We start from the raw sequence: 17,700 nt of genomic DNA, 5'->3' as shown, positions 1-17,700 counted from the left end.
ATTGAACATAATAATTTCCCCTCTATTATTTTTTGCACCATTTCAATAATCCTCTGTCCCTACTGACCTTTTTCACAATCTGATTTTGCTTGCATACTTGTCTAGTTTCTTTATATTACATTTCCTTTTTTCTTTTACTAGCTTTCACTTCTGTCCAGATATCTCTACGTTCATTACACGATGCATTCCTCACCATGTCTTTTTCCTCCCTGCTGCAACTTATCCATTACCCAAAATAATTGCAGAACTGCAAAAAGTACCTCTAAGTTTATCAAACCAAACCTCACATAATCTTTTTCCAGGACAAATCCCTCTTTTCAATAGTGTTTATATTTAATATAGTATCCAGTGGGAGTAGGTGTGCATCAGAGTTCAGTTGGGGTGGGTGTGGTGATGGACTACATTAGCAAACAGGTCGGAGGGGACAGATCAACAAAGTTGCTGTATGGAGATGTTGTGGCTTTATAAGCACACTCTGAGCAAGACCTTCTGCAAAGGATAGGGGAACGGAATGTAAAACTGAAGGCACATGGGATAAAACTAAGCACGTGTAAGACAGTTGTAATGGCAGCAAAGAGGGGAAATTAGAAGAAACTGAGAACTGAGATAGAAGGGAAAATAGTGGAACAGGTTAACAGCCTCAAGTAGAACACCAGAAAGGAATTTCCCCAGTGCCGACCCTAAATTTCCCCTATTCATTATTACTATATTGTTTAGTGGGATTAATTGAGTTAATAAAGTATAAATAACTAACTAACTAAATAGATACAACAAATGAATAAAACAAACAAATACAAATACTGTGTCAGTAATAATGTCCACAAATAAAATACCCTAGGGAAGCCAAGAATAAATGGATGACCAGGTAGGCTGCCTCAATAAAGGTACGGTGGGATGTCTGTGAAGAAACTGGGCTACCAGTAAAGTCTTGAGAAAGGCTGTCCGTACCTGAGCGCTTGTGGTTGAAGGCTGAGTAAAGCCTTTAGAAAGGCTTCGTATACAGGTCGTAGTTCCGTCTGGTCAGGTCGCCTGCTGAGAGGAACCGCTAGTGTGACAGCTAGAAATCAAAGATGAAACACACAGAAAAAACAGGCAAAACAATGTAAATGTGGCTCGGTTAAGGAGCTCTTCTTGCCGTGGTGGCAAAAAATCAACAAAGTCGAAGTTCAGATTCTAGAAGGTCGTACTTTATTGAAGTAAAAAGTACCAGAAGTACAATCACCATCGAAGCGTAGTTCCTTAATGGAAAGAGTGATCCTGAGGATTTCCTTTTATATGATTACCTGGGGGTGTGTCAGTGGGAGCCAATCAAGTGTGGGTGAAAAAACCTTTATTGTGATTGGGCACACCAACTTGACATCATACCTTACAATCTGATAGGTTAGATACCATGAGCCAGCTCATACATGATTAGTAGAATCACTCTAAACCTACAATAGTGAAGTTTGGAGATTAGCTAAAATTAGCTAAAAAAATGTAGTTAACTAAAAATAGTCTTGCTGGAAAAAAATCAACCCTTGCTGGTAAAATACACTGTTAGGGTACACTTTTCAAAATCTTCGTCAGGATGGTGGAGGACCTAAAAGAGCATAATAAGCAAAGCCAAGCGTGCTAGACAAATAGCAACAACATGTATGTAAAATAACATGTATGTAAAATAAGAAACAGGCTAGAAAACCAAAAAATAAGACCAAAAAATAAGAACCAGGCTAGATATCCAAAAAATAAGATACAGAAACTAAAAAGAGAAACAAAATAGTGAAAAATTCTTAAATAATGGATATCAATAGAAACTAATGTATTAAGATATGGAACTGAATGAGGGCTATTAATTAAAAAAACAATCTTAAAAAGGCACTGATATGTAACCTGAAAAGCTAGAAAGACATGAAAAAAAGTAATACTGAACCATTGTAGAAAACATGAAAGACAAAAACATATATATAGATGAACCATTGACCAAAAACAAATGAGTCCGAATTTGCCAGGGGAAGTATCAGACCATGGGCTGGAGGTAGACTGGTGAGATCAAAACTGGCTGTCGCACGAAAGGTAACATTTTGTTGGTAAATCTGTTAGAGGTCCAGGCGCAGAGGTTGTAGTATACAGTGTTGTATCTTTCTGAGATACAAGACTGGGGTCAAAGATTCTGCATAGTTAAGGCCTGGTCTTTTCCTTGCCTGCAAACATATTTGCCACTCGAGTTCCCTCTTCTCAAGCAGCGAGTTGTGGTCCCCACCTAGTGGGGATTTAGGGATATGTTCAAGAACATGAAATTTGAACGTATTGTGTCCTAGGTTCCTGAGAGCATGCACTGCCAGCTGGTTTGTCACTTTCAAGTATTTTAAGTCATGCAGGTGATTTGCTATCCTCGTTTTAAGGGAGTTGACTGTCTTGCCCACATAGAAAGCATTGCATTTGGTGCACGCTGCCCTGTAAACCACTCCTGTGACATTGCAGTCGCCTCTGACATTAGGTGTGTAGTTTCTCCTGCCATTGGGGCAGTAAAAGCCTGCGGCACCGCTCATGTGTCTACAGTAATGGCAGGGAGGCTCACTGCAGGCAAAGGTACCAGAGTTGTTAAGTTTAACTTGGCAGAGGTGTTCCAGAAAGTCCCTAATGCTTCTCCCTTTTCTAGCTGTGAAGGAGGGTTTGTCTGGAAAAATGTGGCCAAAAGACCTGTTATTTGTGATGATGGGCCAATTGTCCATTACGATCTGGATGATGTCTTTGTAGTCCATAGAGAAGTCCAGGATGCAGTTGAACTGGAATCTAGTTTCTGGGGTGGTCTGGATCCTGGTGTCAGTTAGAGCCCTAGGGGCACCAAGTTGGCGCTGGCTGATGATGGGGTCAAAGATCCTGTTGATTAGCCCTTCTGAGTAGCCTTGGGCTAAAAAGTCCATTTGTAGCTTTCGAATGTTGGTCAAGAAATCCGTCAGGTCCTGGGAGACTCGTGCTATATGGATCCCTTGCAATTTAATCACGCTCAGCTTCTGTTTGAAGGGGTGCATACTGGTGGTGTGCAGAAAAAAGTTTACCCTAGTGGGTTTTTGATAGAGGTTGTGTGTTAGTGTGGTGGAGCCTTGTTTCTTCCTCAGGTAAAGATCCAGAAATTCAATCTCCTCTGTACTTTGTTTACTGGTAAAATGCAGGAATGCGGTGGTGTTGTTGATATAAATGAGGAATTCCTCCAGTTCAACTTGGTTACCCTTCCAAACATAATAATGAGAAATATGAATGTTTTCATGTTATCTGTGTAAGAAATAAACGTCTGTAAATATTCATTAAAAAAACACGGCCACCTTGGAAAGATTTTCTACATGAAACCAGATTGGAAACACTACTTTATTGGATTCAAAGATGTCTGCCGTTCTGTAAGCACTGCTGAACTGCAGCTCTCTACTTAACCTGAGGAAATCTAAACCCTGAATGGATAATATAAAGCTTTTAATGACAAATCTTCGATAAAATAACTTCAACTCCACTTAACTATCCATTACTAAGAAGAAAAAACGGAAAAAGGAATATATTTCACTGGATTACAACAGAGTAGCTGGCTCTGCAGAGAGAAGTAAACAAAGGAACTGTGTGCTTTCTATACTGCAAGTCTTTGCGTTCAAATAAGATGTCAAAAGAGGAAAAAACCATGGATACAACCACTACTAAAACAAAACTTTCGGAATTACAGTCACCTGAAAAGGATGTGATTTCTAAAAGACAAAAAATTACTAAAATATAGGAACAAAAGAAACCAGGGACCAAATCTAAATTTGAACAACCATTAAACATGGAAGATATCAGAAATGCTCTGCTACCCATACAAGAAGCTCTGAAAGAACTGACTTGTCAAATTCAAACATTTGGAAACTCATATAGTCAGTTGCTGGAGAGAATGGACAAGACGGAAGCTTGAATTTCTGAAAATGAGGATAAATTAACTTTACTTGAAAAAAAAACGAATCTACATGAAGTGGATATACAGGCTATGCAAAACAGGCTTATGGACTTAGAAGCAAGATCCAGGAGAAACAACATTATTCTCAGAGGGATTCCAGAATCTATTCAGTATAATGAATTAATTCCATCCATATTACAAATATTTGAAGTGCTTCTAAATTACTCTGATGGGGTGAAACAAATTATTACTGAAAGAGCGCACAGAGCTTTGAGAGAGTCACAAGCATCTAACTTTCCTAGATCTGTATATGTTAAAATGCTTAACTATCAAGATGTAAGCAGAATACTTACTATTGTAAAACAAACTGGAGGCTATATCATGTGGAAAAATAATAAAATATCCCTGTCACAGGATTTACCCATACAGGTAAGACAAGCTAGACAGTCTTTGTCTCCATACTGTAAATTTCTTATTGACAAACAAATTAAGTTTCAAATGAAATACCCACATATGCTTATATTTACAATGGATGGGACTAAACATGCTATTTCCACTAAAAATGAGGCAAGAAATCTGTTTCTTAAAGTTTTCAAGGCTTTACCTGTATCAGAGACTTGAATTGAACTTTTGTTGAGACTGGCATGCTGCTGAGGTCGGATCCATTGTTTACTGTGCTTCCAGGACTGGATAATCCTTTGTTTGCATTTGTAAAGCTCTAGGCCTCTTCCAGAGTAATAAAACTGTTTGTTTTTGCTTATCTTGATTACCTGCGTTCATTTCCCATCGTTTTATGGCTTCTGCGAAGTGTTTTCGTCAAGGAGGAAGACAGGAAGTGCCTAAAATGCTGTCATGGGTGCAGATTTCGCTGTGACACTTCTGGGAGTCCGTCTGTAAAAGCGGTCCCCTGTCGCGAATATTTCACAGGGTTTCCAGGCTTGGGAAACCAAAGGGAACTGTTTTAACATCTTTTTACTCATTTAACTTTAAAATAACACTGTTGTATGGTAAAGTAAGCACATAGGAATATTTTATTTGTTTCTCTTATGCATGTTTATGTAGAATTTTGTAGTTATATTATTTAGAGAGGGTGCAGGGATTTAGTAATGTTTGTATAAATATACTTGTCATTATAGTTCATAATGTACTGTGTTAAGGTAATAATTCATATTATATTAGTTAGTTAGTAGTTTGCTTTAGTATAAAACTATGATAGTGTGGGTTTATAACCAGGGATATCTCTATTTAGCTGTATATTTATTTTAACATAGGGTTATATTTTAGTATGAGTTTTTTTTTTCTCTCTATGCATGCAGTTTATCTATAGATAGCTAATCCAAATACTAAAACTTCCATTTTTCAATTTATTTTTACATGTACTGTAATATTGCATTTTTAATTTGATTTGCTTAAATATAGTTAACTAGGGAGATATAGATCAATGCAGTGCTTGTTAGGGAATGTTTAGTTTAGGCTTTGTCGTAGTTAAGTTAGATTATATAGGTCTTAACTATGGAACATGTTTGAAATTTTATACTGTGATATTTTCCTATTTGTTTCTTTTCTTAAACCTTCTGTTATTCTATGTTACACAAGACCTATATATGTCCTGGTCAGGGTTAGAGTGGGTAAGCACTGGTTTAGGACGGGATATATGGATTGCTTCCAGACCATGTATGGTTTTGAATATACTTTATTTTTCTTTAATCTTTTCTCTCCAAAACCTTCATTGTACAGCCAACCTTGGAAATGTGGGAATTAGATTCATGGAATGTTAAAGGGCTCTAGAACTTAAAGAAGAGGAAACTATTGTTACATGTATTGTTGCAGGCTAAGGCGTGGTTTATCTTACTGCAAGAAACGCATTTAATGAATGATCAATGGGTTGATATAAAAAAAAAGAAGTGGATCAGAGAAGTAATAGCATCAGAAGGTAAGTCAAATAGTGCTGGGGTAGCTATAATTATTAAAGATCAATATAAGGACAAAATTTTAGACTCTATTACAGATAAAGACGGGCGATGGTGCTACGTTATTCTGGCATCTACCCTATTTGATAGACCTATTTTACTTTTAAATATTTATGCACCTTGTAATGATCAAAAAATATTCATAACATCACTGTATTCAATTTTAACACAATTTGATAGATACTATGTAATTGTTGGAGGTGATTGGAATGCTTACCAAAATCCGAAGTTGGGTAGATCTTGTCCACACAAAGCATTCAATAAGCATGCTGTATTAGCACTGAATGATATTAAAGAAGACTTTCAACTATATGACCCTTTTCACTATTTAAACAATGTTGATAGTACAAATAATTTTACATTTTATTCCCCATGTCATAAAATGTGGTCCAGAATAGATTTCTTCCTGATTTCAAGAACATTGATTAATTTAGTACCTATAGTTGTTATACATGCACGGTATTTATCAGATCACTTGAACATTTTGCTGAGTTTTGTTAAGGAGATAAAAGATACCTTGCGGCAAAGAGGCTATAATTGGTCTCTTAACCCAAATCTACTGAATAAGCAAGAAATAATACAGGAAATTACAAAGTACCTTAAAGACTTACTGGTTAGTCTAAAGAAACAACAATGTGCCCCAGATATTGAATGGGCAACAGTTAAAACACAAATAAGAGGGATCCTTTTGCAAAAAGCCTCTTATTATAAAAAAATACTAAATAAAGATATTCAAAACTTGGAAACGAAAATGAAATTATTGGATCAAGAACTGATTCGGAATTTTAATGAACAAACAGAGAAAGAATTATTTAAATGTCAGAAGGATCTCTTCTTAATACAAAATAGTAGATTAACATTTCAAGAATATAAGATGTTAGCGAGGTATGCTAATAACGTTCAAACACCATCGAGAGCATTGGCTAGGATCATTAATCAATCAAAAACAACATTACAAATTTCGGAAATACAATTTAATAATAAAATATATTCTAAAACAGAGGATATTATTAATATTTTTGAGAAAATATATACAAAAATTTATGATGGGCAAAAGGATATGTCCTCGCATAGAATTTATGAACAATTTTTACAATCAATTAAGTTTCCAAAAATAGGAGAGGATATTCAAAATGATTTAGTTAAATCAATATCTGAAGAAGACATAGTATATACAATCCAACATATGACATCACACAAATCACCAAGTCCTGATGGGATGACAGTGGAGTTTTATAAAAGGTTTGCTGATATTTTCGGTAAGATACTTTCAGTTATATTTAACTACATAATTAGGAATACTATTAATGATCCTCATCTTAACGCTTCAAAAATTATTTTTATACATAAAGCCAATTCAGATCCACAAAACCCTGATAATTATAGACCGATATCATTAATAAATGTAGACATGAAAATTCTAACCTCTATTATAGCATCTAGACTGAAGAAAATCATGACTCATATAATATCCAAAGAACAGGCTGGATTTATGGCAGGTAGACAAACCGGTGATAATACTCTTACATTACATAATATGATAACGCATGCTAAACAAAATAATCTTAATGTCTATGCCATTATAATTGATGCACAGAAGGCCTTTGACAGGGTTGATACAAATTTTTTGTTTGCTCTTTTACCTTATTTTAATATATCCCATGAATTTGTTCAAATGTTGCAAATATTATATATTAATCCCTGTACTACACTGTACATTAATAGAAGCCTGTCCAAAAGAATACAGATTAAGACTGGAACACGTCAGGGCTGCCAGGGCTGTCCTTTGTCCCCTTTACTATTTAATCTTTATCTTGAACCTCTGTTCTTGTATATTAAGCAGAATGTCTATCATAATGTCCCACTAATTTATGGAACTAAAATTTTAATGGCAGCTTTTGCGGATGATCTTAACATTTATTATGCATGTCCAATATCTGACACTGATAAATTATTGCAGGCTGTTAATGATTTTTCAGAAGTCTCTAACTACAAAATTAACTTGGAAAAAAACAATATTTTTCCTTTAAAGACACCTAAACCTTTTTCGTTATTGCCTTTGGTTGGGCAGGTAACATTTAAAGAAAAAATTAAATACTTAGGTACTGAGTTTTCTACAGATAATAAAGACTTCTACAATAATAACATTAAAACAATTTGGGACCAAATAATTTCTGATTTTGGGAGGTGGAAAAATTTACGACTGCCAGTACTAGCAAAAGTTTCAATTGTTAAAATGAATGTGTTACCACGATTACTTTATATTTTTAGGTCAGCCCAATTAATACTTTCGAAGACATTTTTTAAAAAAATCCATAAAGAATTGGCTAAATTCATTTGGGAACCAAAAAAAAACAGGATATCTTATGATAAATTAATGACCCCAAAAAATAAAGGAGAACTGGAGTTGCCTAATTTTGAATTGTATTACTTAATCGTGAACACTAATAGAATTCTAAGAATTGCCAACTATGATATAACTAGTACTAAGTGGACACCAACTTGGGTGATTTTGAATTATAAATGTATTTTAAAGTTAAATATTAATCCTAAAGCGATACCCTTTTTAGGCAAAGATACTGTGAAAATTTATGGGATTATTGAACACATTAAAACAAACATATTATCTATACAAGATTTATTTCAATCTTTGGATCTGGTTCAGTATATGATGGTTTTTCAACCCTTTCATAGGAATCCTAATTTAAAATTGAACAATCAATTAATTGATCTTAAAAAGTTTCCACTAATAGTTAATTTAACTTTGATTGATATATATATAAATATATTGACCGGTCGGCCAATCAAATAAGACAAGAATTTAACCTACCTAAAAATTATCTTGTTATTTTGAGACAAATTAGAGAACTTGCTATGAGCTACTTTATAAATTTTTAACCTGAAGATGAGAATGTGAATAAATGCTCTGATTTGTGGCAAGCCCTCCAACAGGATATTAAATATATAACAACAACAAATAAATTAATTAAAAACTTTAAATTTCATGATAAAATTCTGTTATCCAACTATTGGGAAGAGAAAATTTTAGTGACAGACAAAAGTAATATGTCAAAAGCAATTGACTTGACTATCAAATCTACTTCTCTTCAAAAATTGGTGTATACCCAGTTGATGATATGGAATAATGCGTATTATACACGCCTTACCCTGCATACATTTAATTCTAAAAACTCTCCAACTTGTCCATATTGTAAAAATCAACCAACTGATCTTCTTCATATGTTCTGGAGATGTAAATGCATATATAAGCTTTGGAATTCCCTTAAGATTCAACTTCAGAAGATGGGTTACCAAAGTACAACGTTGTCATGGAAATTTACGATTTTACATATTCCCCCGAAAGAACTCACTAGATCATAAACTACTATATATATTAATATTTTTCTGTTAATGAAGCTTTATATAGCCACTAATTGGCTAGACCCATCTAAAACATCTTGGGAAAACTTTAGAGTTTTGGCAACAAGTCATATATTAGCTCATAAACTAGTTTTAAGTCCGCATAATAAAAATATTAATAACCCAAAAATTTGGGAACAGATATTTAATATTATATTAGCATAAAACTTTTAACTTGAAGGTATTTACATTCATTTATTTGCTTGGAGAGAATTTTGTATTTAAACTGTATATTACTAGAAATGTTATTAATTACTTTTTGTTTTTCCTCTATTCTTAATGTTTTACATGGAAGCATTCTTGTAAATATTGTATATTTGTTTGGTGTGATGGTTAGTGATATTAGTTAGTAGTCTTTTGTTTTGTATTTTTTCTCTAAAATTTTGTGTTTGTTTTTAATTGTGTATGAAAATAATATAACAATAAATATTTATTATGGAAAAAAAAACAAAGAAAACACTACTTTATTAAACAAAAATTAACCAGATAAATGCATTAACGTATTCATCATGTTTTCGTCGACAAAGTGAGAGTTCCTCAGACATGTTTGCTATTTCTGGGCCTGTTGAAGTCAAAGGTGTTAACCTGTGTTAAACAATGAATCTGTTTTCATGGACTTTCAATAAAAGAAAGCCATTGGTCATCCTGCTGACCTTCTTTTACTTGGGGAAGATATTTCCTGCCTGCAGGAGAACAGTCTTAGCTCTAAGTTCCAGCAAGAGTTTAAGAAGGGATACAGCATAGACAATTATTTGTATTTGTGAAGAACAGTGTTTTTTTATGAAGGCTAACCAAGTTTTATATCATGACACACTGCTCATAGACATGCATGCTTAGGGTATAAGTTTTTAAACTCTGAAGCTACGTAATCATTTTATGAGTCTCATGTTGCTCAGAAAATAAAGCTTGGGCCTCCACAGCCTGAAAAACATATATACCCATGCGCATACAGCTGTAGCCAGACAAGTGTATACACACGCACGCAGACAGACACACACACAGATTCATATGTTAGTACTAAGCTAACTGCCCTTGCAAGCCATTTTAAGCCTAGCCAATTATCCCTTGTGAGACTCAAACCCTGCACTTTGTGTTTGTAAGGCAAACACCTTAACCATTAGGCCACCCTCCCAACATGCACAGATGCATGAACACACGCAGATAGACAAACACACACAGACACACACGCACACACACACACACACATACTCACAGCTGTAGACAGACAAGTGCACACCCACACACACACACACACACACACACACACACACACACACACACACACACACTCGTATATGCAGATTAAATAAGGATTCTCTTCATGTATTACTCTTGCTCTATCCATTTGTAGTCCGGTATGTGTGTTATTATCCTTCTTCATTAAATATGGACCCATAAAAACTGAGGACTCCTCAGTAATTGTTTTAAATGCTCTTTTTTGTACCTGCACAAGTATCCCATGGAAAAGGCATGGGCCTCATCAGGGAGTCTCTTCTTACCTTTTGAGGACTTCTGATGTAAACTACCAGATTCTGCTAAGTATTTAGTCACAAAAAGATATGACCACAAGGGTGTATTAAACTAGATGTACTTATCAAAGGGTGTATTAAGTTAGACTTGCTTATCAGTCTTCAGCAAATTAAATGCTTTCAGCTCCTCCAATCTCTGGATGTGCAACAAAGATATATGCTTAGCCTTTTCTTCTCCTTATCCTCATCGATATGTGTAATAGAGCGTGACTTAACGGTAGTGTATTTCCTCAGAATATTATATTGCATTGCTACAGTGCCACCTCCACTGATTGTTACTACATTTTGTACACTGAACACAATGCAAAATGATACTGATTTTTGAGAAATACAATTAAGCTCCATTAAAGAACAGCAGTGATGATGATGGCATTTTGTCACATCAGTATTCAAGTGATTCATTGGGTATGGGGGCGATGCTATTGAATAGTTTCCTGCAGTTATCAGGTAAGGATAGAACTTGGCATGTACTTTCCTTTTCAATGTCAGAGTAAAAATTTTGTTAGTTAACTATCTTAGAGACTGGCAGCTCTTAACATGATCAGTTGTGTTATGACTAATAGTATGAAACCTGCTAGCAATTTTGTTATTTTTCAATCCCTTTTTTCATAACCAAGGTTCACAAAATGAACTGGTCTCTTTATATAGTTCACATGGTATCATTTATATTGACCACATACAATAAATATCACTGACTGTTGTGTGTATCTAGTCAAATACAGAATTAAGTAAGTGCATATTTAAGCAATGATTCATGACTGGGTGTGGTTATATCAGGATTTACCCATGCTTGATGTGGTTTGATCACTGGACAAAAGTGATCAAATCACACCAGATATGGGTAAATCCTGATATACTCACATGCAGGACTGGCTTATTGATATTATGCAATGACATTATTAAAGAAAGAAATTGCTTACCTTTCTTAAATAATCCCCCGGATTCATGAATCTCCATGCAAGAATAAGCCTATTATTCCATGGAGAGGTTCGTGTCCGTGTAGAGCAGCAGCGCACCTTGCATATTCATGAAGGCGCACTGCTGAACTCTCTACACGGACACGATCTGTGTGTGAGTGCAGGGGGCGTGTCCATGGAGTGCACGAACACTAAATATGCCCCCTGCACACAGAAAGTGCCATACTGCACTTCTGAAGCTGTACTGGCATAATATTACAGCTTAGCTCTAATATTATGCCAGTATTTCAGTGTCTGCGGACAGTGAAATGCAAAATAGAGCATTTAAGTGCCCGAAGACACTGAAAGAAAAATGGCACTAGGAAACGAATACAGCCTCTGTGACGTACACCCTGTGTTGCTAAAGTGCCGTAAGGCACTTCTGCACTCTGCAGAAGCAGGAAATGTGTGCAGATTCACATATAATAGGGGATAAATCCCCCAAGTGTACACAAGCACAACCCCAGCCCCCCAAAATACATAAAGCCCATACTGAACATGTCATGCATCAGCATGAAACATGCACAGAATCTTGAAATCCCAATAATTGCAGTATGTCACAAACACAGTCCCAAGTAGTTATTACAACACAGCAATACACACCCCATAACCTGCAGAAAATAATAATAATAATAATAATAATAATAATAATAATAATAATAATAACAACAATAACAACAATAATAATAACAGTAATACTAATAATAATAACAATAATAAAAAATATTAATAACAGTAATAATAATAATAACAGTAATAATAATAATAATAATGATAATAATAACAGTAATAACAACAATAATAATAATAACAATAATAATAATAATAACAACAATAATAATAATAACAATAATAATAATAATAACAATAACGACAATAATAATAACAGTAATACTAATAATAATAACAATAATAAAAAATAATAATAACAGTAATGATAAACAATGATAATAATAACAGTAATGATAAACAATGATAATAATAATAACAGTAATGATAAACAATGATAATAATAACAGTAATGATAAACAATGATAATAATAATAACAACAATAATAATAATAATAACAGTAATACTACTACTAATAATAACAATAATAAAAATAATAACAGTAATAATAATAATAATAACAGTAATAATGACAATAATAATAACAGTAATAACAACAACAACTATAATAATAATAATAATAATAATAATAATAATAATAATAACAATAACGACAATAATAATAATAACAGTAATACTAATAATAATAACAATAATAAAAAATAACAACAGTAATAATAATAATAATAATAATAATAATAATAATAACAGTAATAATAATAATAATAATAATAATAATAATAATAATAACAATAATAATAATATATCCCTGTTTATAATGCCCTAAGGGATGTTTAAGTGTAGCTAAGTTGGTGTGTACATTACAGCTTAAACATCCCTTAGAAGTTAAATGAAAATAGATAAGAAAAACATCCAAGCCTTGATAGTGTAGTGGTTAGAGCTCCCGGTTTACATACTTGTGTTCAGAGTTTAAGTCCCAAAACAGGCAATTTATTTTATCATGTGAAAGTAGTGTTAAACTTATTTTAGTAAATGTAAATTATGTAGCAATTAGTTTTTGCCAACCAGGATAGAGTAGCAGTTCCAAAAGGGAGATGTCAGTGTAGAAAAGATGTGAAGTCCCCATATAAACACACATGCCCCATACAGTATAGTCACACAAGAATATAATGTAATGAAAGCACATAAGGAGATGTCATGGAAGGTAAACATAAAAGTATAAATGCGTATGTAAATATTTATGTTACATTATACAATGACTGGCCATTAACATACAAAAATGAGTACCCTAACTAGCCAGCCCAAACAGAGTGCCCATTGTAAAAGTATGCAAATGGAAAAAGGTCCTGATGCCTGGACCATTTCCATTTGTATATCACCGGTTGTATTTCCAGTCTGCAGAGGTAGCAATGGGTAAATGAAGATCTCCATTGTATTTACAAACAGATCTCGCTATGTGTTATGAGTTGAAGAACTCATATAACATAGAAAGATATAAAAAATCCAATGGAGATCTTCCTTTCAACAGAGAAAGAAAGATCTCTGTTGCCTTTTTAATATATCTCACTATGTTATATGAGTTCATCAACTCATATAACATAACGAGATATGTTAAAAAAGCAATCAAGATCCCCCTATCTCTGTTGCTACCTCTGCACAGCACTGATGTACTGCTTAAGTGTGGGAACATGTTCCTTACTTATGGGCAGTACATCAGAAATGGCCCAGGATACCAGAAAACTGTAGAAGAGCAGCATGGAGGCATAATACAATGACATTATTTAAGAAAGGTAAGTATTGTTTTTCTTAAATAATGTCATTGTATAATACCAATAATCCACGGCTGGGTGTGGGCAATGCTGGACTTACCCATTGTTGCTATTGCATGGTCATGGAGGCATTGCCCTCGTGACGAAACCACAGCAACTGTGGGTAAATCCAGCATTACCCATGACCAGATGTGGGTTATTGCTTAATTATACAACAACCCCCCATTAATATTCCAAAACGTGCACACTGATTGGTCAGCATGCGCGTTGTGAATCCGACTTATACTAATGGAAAAAGGTCCGTTGCTTTTTAGACACTGTCTTGCTATGTTAAAGGAGTTTAACATAGCGAGACAGCTTTAAAAAAGTAACAGAGATCTTCCTTTCTTCGTTGATTTTTTTAAAGCTGTCTCGCTATGTTAAATGGGTTTAACATAGCAAGACAGCTTTAAAAAAAGCAGCGGATATTCTCTGTTGCTCTTTTTAAAGCTGTCTCGCTATGTTAAACTCCTTTAACATACCAAGACACTTTGTAAAAAGCAACGGAGATCTTGCTTACTCCGTTGCTTCCACCCACAGCTCTGATGTACTGCATAAGCATACGCATGTGCAGTACATCAGAACTGGTGCAGAATACCAGACAACTGTGGAAGGGCAGCAAGTAAGTATTTTTTTCTTAAATAATGTCATTGTATAATAGCAATAACCCACTTATGGGTGTGGGTAATGCTGGATTTACCCACGGTTGTCTTTGTTTGGCCACTCGGGCTTTGCCCTTGTGACCAAACCACACCAACCATGGGTAAATCCAGCATTACCCACACCCAGGTGTGGGTTATTGCTATAATATAACATTATATGTATGATATGCATAAATGTGCCTTAATCAGTTTGTATCCATCAGACCTTGTTCTGCCCAGCAAAAAAACAGCCAGTGCTGCCAAGTCTCAAACCCAGGGCACTATCCTCAACAGTCACACCACTATACCATCTGACCACTGAGGCATTGTAGTGCTTTAACGAACATATCCTGCATTCAGGTCATTTAACATTAATTAAAAAAACAGCAGTCCCAAGCAAGTGTTGAACCTATAACCCTGAACATTTTAATCAGAGGAATGCACCAGTACACCCGCTGATCTGTAGGAATTAATGTTGCTTTTTTAAACATATTATGCAATAGAGGCATACAACATTAGGGGGGAAGTGTTGTGGAACCCTTTGTGCATTGTATATACACATATGCACACACACACACACACACACACACACACACACACACAAATATATATATATATATATATATATATATATATATATATATATTATATATACAGATGAAACATATATATGAAAATGTACAGTCATAATATAGATATACATATATTAAACATAACAGAAGGAAAATAAAAAAAAAAATATATATATATATATATATATATATATATATATATATGTATGTATATAACATGCAGTGCAGTTATATCTCCAAACCATCCCTCCCAACCTGTTAGTGCAAGGAACCTGTACAAATAATTGGTGTTACAAATGAAGACATGTGTTACACAAACAGTATGTGCTTCAGCAGACAATCACTGAAGGATATGATGATGGGAAGTGAAATGTCATGCCATGTATTTACTGACATAAATCATTGGATCATCACTGTTATTTACCTGACAAATAGAAATAAATTGTGGAACTGAACAAAAGTATGGTCTAAACATCTGGATATTCTGTGGAAAATCTGGCTGTGGAGAGGTATGGCTCAGAACCCCTTAATGCAATGAATGTGGGCTAAGCCTGACAAAGTGGGGGTACAAAGGCATGAAAATAGGGACATGTCCAAAATACGTCAGTAGATAAGTTGAGAGCGTTCATGTAGTAACAGTGTATGCCCTAACTTATAACAGCTGAAATATCACAATTCAAGGACTCAGTTGCTTCTCATTAGTTACTGACCTCACTCCCCACATCATCACATTGCTGTGTTATGCATACATAATAGTTATGGTGAACAGACCAAAGATATTGGCCACACAACTGGACATCCTATGAATATGATATGTGGACATAACACAACAGTAGGGAAACTACACTGAGCTACAGAGCTATGGCCAGACAACAATCAGACTGACATAACACTACTCAGGTCCAGATTTGGGGCTGTACACATGCAGTAGCAAATATAACAGGCAGTACAGGAATGTAATACTTGTCAAACACAGACGCTGGTGTGAAAGTGCATACCCCCAAACAAGTGCACCATAGTGACAGCAACATACCAATAAGCAAACTGAACATGACAGAATAATACTGTGAGAGCAACCACAAACCATTTGTCACTCACAGATTACCCCTACATATACTGCCCCAATTCTCAGTGTACTGGAAATCTGGAGGTGTTACATGACATTTCACAGTAAGCCCCTACAAGCATACGGACCTGGTAGACCACCAGCAGCTGTAGCAGCATGCAGAGTCAGATAGGTAAAGGATGTATGGCACTCACAGCTGCTACTCTCCCTACCCAGCCTAAAAATACATAAACACACAACACTACTACACAACCTTGGCAGTTTGTTCACACTGGCCAGACAGGCATACTGTCATATGTGCAGATTTCCACAGAATTACCAGGGTGTGGACACATAACCCTGGCCACCGCTGCATACCATGGCCAGGGGTCTGCCAGGTCATTGTCATGCTAATTGGTGTGCATTTGGTAATTAATGCTATACCATACTTCTGCACCTCATAATGCAGGTCATTTGGACTATGCATGGCATATGTATTGGACAGAGGGCTGGAAAGAGGGGACATATCACACATAATGATGTTACAAACTGAGACAGTAGCTGCTGTTTCATGTGTTGTTGTAACATCACATCCCTGAAGGAAATGATGTGTGGAACACCAATGGATGACAACATGTACTGACTACAATCCTCACTTTATCCTACCATCCCCACTAAAACAGATGTTGGTTGAGGAACAGACCAAGCATAATCGGCAAACATCTGGCCAGTCTGTGGACAGCATGTCAGTTGAGAGCTATGTCAGAGGCTTATCACTTTCAGATGTCAAGTCACCCAGTAAATACATGTCCAGACAAACCCTGTCACTGTAGCAACCCCCCATGTATATAACAATGCTAATGACATACAAGTTGTACCAAACTCTGGAGCTTTGTCCCCCATGTTGCTGGGCTGTCTCCACATGTCCTGTCCTATGAGGTATTTCCACCTACTGTCATTGAAGCTGGAGCCCTCACACCTCCGTAATGCCCCCCCCCCCATCCCCATACAGGCCAGGTAAATGGGCAAGGCCCACATGAAGGGCATCCAATATGTTGGAACCAGCAGCTGTGTCCAGGCCCACAACACAATACTATGTGGGCACCTACATAGCTTTATGGCCTCAGCAATACCCAACAGGACAACATCAACTCTCTCAAGGTAAGCTGAATGCTTGTGGTGGAAAGCAGCAATACATAAACCACAGACTTGGCCCCTACAGGCCAAATCAGGAGCACACACCAACCTGGCATCAAGTCAGCCTTTGTCTGATCAAGCATGTAAAGTCACAGG

This window comes from Protopterus annectens, chromosome 4.part0, assembly GCF_019279795.1.
Source record: "Protopterus annectens isolate FY-2018-M chromosome 4.part0, PAN1.0, whole genome shotgun sequence".
In the NCBI taxonomy this organism is placed as follows: domain Eukaryota; kingdom Metazoa; phylum Chordata; order Ceratodontiformes; family Protopteridae; genus Protopterus; species Protopterus annectens.
This window is presented reverse-complemented; position numbering follows the sequence as displayed.